A 7,818-nucleotide genomic window follows, 5' to 3' on the forward strand; every position below is an offset into this window, starting at 1 on the left:
GGAGAGAATATGAACCAGCAGAAGACAATGAAAACTAGCAACAATTGTGCAGGTTCACTGTAGAACAGAAGTTCCCTTTTCATACCATTGCCTTGTGCACTCCATTGCTTCAGGGATAACAAATTTTAAAATTTGTTATCCCTGAAGGTCACTGCCAAATAGCTTCAATTATGAGAAATAATGAGCAAGAGGTCCTAGAGGTGCTGCCGGCTCTGAGTGCCACCGTTTCTGAGGTCCTGGCTCGAGGTCTGACACTAATCCCTGGCACATGAAGGGTGTTCTTACTTTCTGCAATATTATTACAAAAATTGCTCAGYGCCTGTGCATTCAAATGGCAAAATGCTCAACTTTGCTGGCCACTTCTGACAACTTTGGCATCGTCAATGTTCACAATCAATAGAAATATTGATATTAAAAGCTATTTTGGCACATTAGGAATATAATAAGCATAGTTTGCTGACATGTTGAATTTGAAAAACAAGAGCCACCCTCAGAGATAGCTGGAACTGAAAASCTTATAACATTTCAGTGATGCATATGAAAGCAAAACTAAGTAGAAAAACTCTGGACTTCCAATTCTGGCAAAAACAACTGATGATTGAACGTACACAGATGTCTGAAATTCTTCCAGTTATAGTAATCGGATTTTAAAGATACTTTTCAGATATATGATATTTATCTTGACAGAGTTTTCTCAACAGTTTCATTGTTYCATGTGTTTTCTTTTGGTGCTTTGAAAAGAAAGCTAGTTTGTTCTTTTCATCTGTAGCCATTCCCTCAGTAGCTGTCATTTATTATGTAGAAAAAAAAGGCTCGTGTTTTATTTCTGTATGTATTTGGCTTTGCGTGTAGTTATGTTTTTCTTTCAGTAAATGTATCTTGGGGCTTGGGGAATTGTTTTGATGAAAGGACTGCTTTTTAAGCCAAAATATCTTTATTTCTCAAAGATCTTAATTTCCCATGGGCTAGATTTAAAAAAAAAAAAATCCGTAAGAAACCAAACATCATCATCTTAATAAATGCTAGCTTTTAGACATCAGCCTTTTAGGGTATCGTCTTTGATTCTGGGTGTATAGGTACCTCTGCAGGTACCTCTTGAGCACCACTAGGTGCTTTGGAGTAAGAGCAACAACAGCCAATATCTTAACAATAGAGGGAGAAATGCTAGCATCAGCTATCTGACTCGTGCCTTTTAAAAGTGRCTTTTGAAAAGCTCCTCAAGGGCATCAATCCCTGCTTTAATCTAATAGACCARGCCTGTCAACATGTGCTCCAGTTTTGACAGGTCTTTCCAACCTACAGAGATCAGATCTGTTTCTCCTGCCTTCCATGAGGCTGCTTGAAATACAGCTGAATCCCTGATGGCAGAACTTGGCCACTCTCAAGAATCAGACATTTAGGAAAAAGGCAGGAGCTTCAGCTTTCCTTCCCATCTGCACTTCAGCCTGCAACACTTTAATACACAAAKAAATGTTTTCAGGAAGGCTGCCCAGGGTTCAGGCAAGCAGCAAGGTTTTGTGTGTGCTCTTACAGAGTGATGCAGCTGCAAAAGGAGGCGTTCATAGCATCCTCCATTTTCACCTGCTTTGGGAGTAGAGAGGTGTTTGTTTCCCCCACCTAACAGATCTGACAGTTATCGAAATTGCAGTCCTCAGATTTCCTCTTCACACTTTCAGTAATATAAGGTGGGAGGTWTCCCCTCTCCACAGCTCTTCTTATCTTTCAAGGGCAAGGGTGGATCCTGCCGCATTCTCTTTAGGACCATTCTCATCCTTCTTCATGGTTTAGGGAAACATRTCTTGCCTCTTTTTGTCTTTTCTATTTGCTTGCTCAGGACTATTCTGAAGCGGGTAAATGTGTGCAAGACTGAAGTATGTAGCTACAGGCAATAGATTCTGCCCCAGAAGGCAAATGTTATCAGGTGCTATCACACCACTTGTCAAGAGTTTATTTGAATTAACACACTTGTGTTTTGTTTTGTTCAGTTTTTACTTCTGTTTTATCTGCAAAAAAATTTTTAGTTTCACAGGAATGTAAAACCCCACATGATTTCACATGACAGATCACAGTTCAGGATTTCTTAATTAGAAGTTTTAGATTCATTTTCAGYTCCTTTAAACTGGCATTTCTAATCTATGGAAGTCCCAAGGGCCTGACTGCTTCATCTTCCACACTCACATGCTTTTTATAGATTTTAGATGGGATGACACCCACCCCAAAATCCCCCTGAGCTCTGTCTCAGAAAAAAATGGGAATTTTTTTCCCCTAAAAAATCAATTCCCCAACTTATGCAAAACTACCGGGGGWTGTTAAACAGTGATGTCTTTTCCAGTAAGGCTCCAAAATAATTTTGAAAGAGTGTGGCTGTTTTGAGCCTGAGCAGGGGTTTTCTTTTGTTTTAATGGTCAATGTCAGTATGGTGTGACACGATATAAGCCGTACAAAACCTTTGTGCAGCTGCACTGTTGCTTTAAAAATAATTATCTTTCCATTAATACAAATGGTCCAAAGAGTTGATTTATCATGCATCTGTCAAATCCAGAGAGTGCATTACATAAAGACTTTTAGAACATCCTGAGCTAACTATTCAGAGGGGAGAAAAGATTTTACAAAATAGAAACGCTATAATTAGACATAGAGCAAGCACAYTGTATTATGAGAACAGACACTGAGGAGTCCTGGGGTGTGGATTCCATTAAATCACCTTAAATAAGCAGCAGGCACTGTATTAACTAACRTTATAATAGGATTTACAGGATACATGACTTTGCTCTGGAGTTCTTAGCCAATTATAACCTCTTTGTGCAAAGAGGAAAATTCTAGGTAAAAGGTTACCTGCAATTTCTAGACAGAAAAATGGTGATACCYGTTTATGAACTGCAAAGGAACACAGCATCTCCAATGCCAAAATGAGAACAAAATTACTCAYTGTGTTATTGGTGTTGACCAAGACATTTTGGGTGTCCTGTCACACCTGTGATGCCTGGGGGTAGACACACCGGTGCATGTAGAGTAGCCAGAGGAAGAAATAAGGTTTTCTTTAAGGAACATATTTATGAGTCAGAGAGGCATTTCTTTAGAGAGAAAGGATGCACAAAAGTAGCCATTGCCAATTCTTAAAAGCACAGTCTAGGCAGGCCATGAAATGTCTCTTGGTGTGGAGGGGTGGTCACAAACTGGCCACAGAGCAAACTCTTTAGGAATGGGGAAGTCAAGAARKCTTCAGCTCACCTYCCTGCTCCATGCAGTCCTGCTGGTRGCATGGCCCAGCCCTGCAGCCACCCCTGCCATCTGCATCTTCCCTATTGCTGTCACCCCCAGACTCCCTGACCATGTTATGAGTTGGCTTATGGCTCTCTTGATGGATGAGCTTGAATTTGGTTTTAGRTAACACTCAGCTGTTTTGCAGATCYAGTCTTTAGCTGTCTGTATGTGGTCTTATGCACACATCTATGAAAGRGTTTGYTTMATCTTTAGCACAGTTACTCTTTAAGAGAGGAGTATCAATTTCCTGTCAGATTGTTTTGATGACCTTGTCACACAATGCAACAGACTCATTTATTTATCCACTGTGAAGCATGGAGTTGTCTTCAAAATGAGCTGAAGCAATGATTACAAGATGGACAATAAACAGATTAAAATCAAACTCTAGTTGAGGACAGCAACTCCAATTGCTCCTGCTAAATAGAACCTTTGTAGTCCAAAGGGATCTAGCACAGCACTGGACTGTAAGAAAATATGTTCTTTTCAAACAAAGTGCTTTTTTACTAGTTTTATTCACTTTCTTCTTTGGCATCAGGTACTAAATATTACCAGAAGCTGGATTTTGGATAAATGGAGAACATTCTTCAATTCTAGTGAGCAAATCTCTTGGCCTTATGTATCTGACCACTTGCTAATCARAAATGAGCTTTGGCTGTCTTCCATGACAGGACAAAATTAAACAGAAATTTGGTCTACATGTTTAGCCCAAATTCCTCACACCCATTGTGCTGAGTATTTTATGGTTACTACCACCAATGCAGAAGGGAACAATTTTCTCCTATTTCTTTGACTCTCAGTAAAGTAATTTGAATCTCTGACTTGAAAAGATGCTAGATAAACACCATATTAAAATAAAAAGTGACTTATGAAAGAGAGAGTAAAGGATGTCATTTCCAGTTGAGGTATTATAGAAACCCTGTGGAAAGTACAATAAATCATTTTCCAGCTGTAGRTATCCTCAGGGAAAACACTTGACAGTTCTTTTAAAATAAGAGATATTTTAATTATCTTCAGTACTCTTGAACCAGCATTCAAAAAGGAGAACATGTTTTTAGATTTTGATATTGACTTGTCCAATTAATTTACTAAGTCTATGGCACGCGAACAGACCTGTGATGGATGTACAAATGACTGAGTGCCTCACTGCGTATTTGTAAAGCAGATGATTGACATATCACATAATTTCTCTGAGCCATGGAGCTGATTTATATGCTCTGTGCTATATAGACATTCTCTTTGTCAGTTGGGACTGTAAAACCCCCCACAGGCAATTGTCTGCTATTCAGTCTTCCCCATTCACTRAAATTACACATAATTTTAGCCTGTGCATTTGCAAACTGTGCTTTGCCATTTCCATTTGAAAATGCCTTTGTGTTAAACATTTTTGACTTGTCTAAATAAATATTATCCATAATAACCCTATATCAATCCATTACAAAACCATGAAACTACGTACTGCATTTAGATTCAATCCCTGAAACAAAGCCTGTTCCCACCTCACTCATATCTTGTGCTGCTTTCACAGCTGATACTCACAGCTGTTGAGAAATCTGAGCAACACAGAAAACTAAGATTGCTTTCATCTTGCTAAGCTATAGGATTTTATAGGATAAAATAATGTTTAACTCCTCAGTTTTTGTATATGATTGTACATTATCAAATTCCAAAAGCGCAGAGAGCTATTGGCAGGTAAATAAGCCTTATGGGGGGAGGTTAGTATTCACATGTACTCAATTCCAAATTCCATCAAAACCTCATTAGTGACACATTTATATCRTTAGCTGAAAGAGCTTTAGTGTAGTCAGCTAGAAACAACTATTTAAGAAATAGCTGTAAGCTCTGCTGGTGAAAAATGGGTTTTTCATTAGAGACAGTCACCTCACAGGATTAAGCCACAACTTTGACTTGTGATGATCCAGAAAATACAGACTTTCTGCAAGCAGAAACTGCTGAATGGAGTACAAAATACCTTCATGTTCTAATAGCTCACCTTGAACCACTTTCTTCTCTAAAACTCTCTTTAATCTTCAGACAGYGCTGTAATACATTTCTGGAGCAGAATATCATGACTGGGTTTACATGCATATGAAAAAGAGTGAAAGAGAATCTGTAGAGTTCCAGTGGTTGTGGATTCTGAAGTTAAATTACATGTGGTATGGAACTATTTCCTTTACTGGGTTTAATATTTTCTTCCTTAGGATTATGCTGCAACTATCCTTTGTCAGTATAAGATGGAGCATTAAAAAAAGGATTTTCCAATAGGTTATCTCTCTGTATGTCAGTTCCATAAACACAGYGTAGAGTTTCCCACCTCAGAGAGACAAGCCCCCATCTTCTGGTCTTAATGAGCACAGCAAAACTCATCCTGAAGTCTGGAGTAACCCACTGCAAAGGCAGGCAGGGACATTCTACACCCGAATATATCAACCTTCAGCCAGATGTATAAGTTTGACTCTCTGTTTTGGCAGACAGCTCCATATCCCTGTAGCTTTTATATTTAAATTCTGTTTGAAATGTGAAGTCTTCTATACCACAAACCTTTTATACAAGACTTTCTTGTTTCTGTGCTTAAATGGGAATTTTTCAGTTGTTTTTAATTTTCTCTTTCCAGACCTATTTCTACTTTTCATTATTACCATGGAGCAAGCAAATAAAGCACCATATTTTTTCTGGAATTACTTTAATAATACTTTTTGGTTTTTTGAGAGCTGCTTTTCCTGGAAGAACAACAACAAGGCACAAAAGAGAAACCAAAACTCATTGGGATAATCTTCATAAATCTTTACTGAATCACTGTATGGAGTATGCCAGGAGGACAACAAAGCTCACAGCAATGTCAGCCTGAGCTGTATGGTCATGGGACCACTGGCCTCTTTGTCTGTCCTCTGCTTCTCAACAATAGATATATCTATTTCACATTCTTCCCCATGTCAGCCCATGTGGCACRGAAGGGGACTCAGTGGATGGAATGCTGTACTCTTAAATGAAAGCATAGAGTGTCTGCTTTGCTGASTGTGAGATTGACCTGAGCCAAGCTACTTTCTGTGGCATCTAGGTCTGCCTTCTGGAATAATCACACATAATTCAAGACCCTGCAGTGTGCACCAAATAGTTATAATTATTCCATCAAAGTGCATTACTGTGTTTCTGTCTCTATCAAGTTAATCCGCCATCAGGTTGTTAATATGCCTAGATTTAGCCTAGAGCCTCTCACATCACAATCCTCTCCAGATTTCATTTCACTGAACAATTCTGTAATTCTGTTAYCCAAACTTCCCTTTTAAAAATCTACTTTTCTTTTCCAAATTGTCTTTTATTGCAACACTTTTCACATATATTGGTTCCAGGAGTATTTTTGTCCCATACTGGGCTTTCAGGATTTTCATTTCCTCTGTTGTGTATGTGCATATGTTAGTGTATTAACTAGCACTTACTAGGGTGTAAATCACAGGGTGCCTCATTACCAAAGCAGATCATTAAATGTAGGAGGGTTATTTATTCAAAATGTGTGAGAAAACCATCTTTCCCTAAAAATCCCACTCAGATCTGTCACCAAATCATTTCTTTATGGAGAGCTAGTCAGATTTTTTTTTCATCTCCATATCTTCCTAGTCCATTAAAAGGCATTTATTTTTATGAGCCCCTTCATGCAATATATTTCATCTGAAACATATTCTTACCCCAATTCAAATGCAAGTTTCTAGTAGCTGCRTATTATTTGTTGGAGAGATTTGTAAGTAGAACTATCTCAAATAAGTGCCCAGTCTTTGGTTTGGGTACATTTTTTTCAGCATTCCTCATCTCTGAAGCAAAACTTGAAATATGGTAAAGTGCTGAAATCTGACTGAAACCAAGATCTCCTCTATACACAGGAGCCTTGAATGACCTTCAATAGTAAAATAAATTCCTGCTATGGATCTAATAACATGGTCCAAAAGTGTCTGTGACAGTAATTAACTTCCACTAAGGACTTATCCAAAAAGGTGGCAGCGTTGAATTCCCTGCAGCTCTCATTAAGATTTTCCTGGTGTTCTTTCCCAGAAGACGCCAGGCATGGATGGGCTGCTATGGGTGGAGGCAGACAAGGCAATTGTCTCAGCAGCCTCCAACTCTTTTCCATCCCCTGCCCTGCAGAAGTGATAAGAGAGAGTGAAAAGATCAAAACGAGCCATGTGACACCTGATGTGGGGACAGACCGTTTGTGGGGCTGATGAGGCCAAATAATCCTGCTCAGCACCCCTGAGTGCCCATCATGTCACAGCGGCCATGGCTGTGCTGGACATACTCCTGGCAATCTGGGGTCACGTTGCCTAAATGGAGAAAACACATTAGCTCGCTCTTTCCCTCCTCTCATCCCTTAGCTAGGGGCTGCACAGGGGTTTTGTTTAGCTTTGGAAAGAAAAGACGGCTCTAGACATTCAAGGCTTTGGTCTGCTAGATAGAGATGTGTCTGAGGTGCTTCAGGACAAATGCCAGCTGATGGATAGGGCAGCAGGAGCTTTTTTCGACAAAGAGGAAAGAACAGAACAAGCCTTGAACCTAGCTCTTGGCTCT

The 7,818-nt window shown here is 39.3% G+C and overlaps 1 protein-coding gene across 1 annotated transcript in view; it reads right to left on the bottom strand.

Moving 5' to 3' along the window:
• Positions 1-7,818, bottom strand: part of SGK1 (serum/glucocorticoid regulated kinase 1) — a 70,099-nt gene that overhangs the window by 36,069 nt on the left and 26,212 nt on the right. The gene's annotated exons all lie outside the window — the stretch shown is intronic.

The sequence above is a fragment of the Malurus melanocephalus genome, unplaced genomic scaffold (assembly GCF_030028575.1).
Source record: "Malurus melanocephalus ecotype Western Australia unplaced genomic scaffold, MMel_1.1 scaffold_38, whole genome shotgun sequence".
NCBI lineage: Eukaryota > Metazoa > Chordata > Aves > Passeriformes > Maluridae > Malurus > Malurus melanocephalus.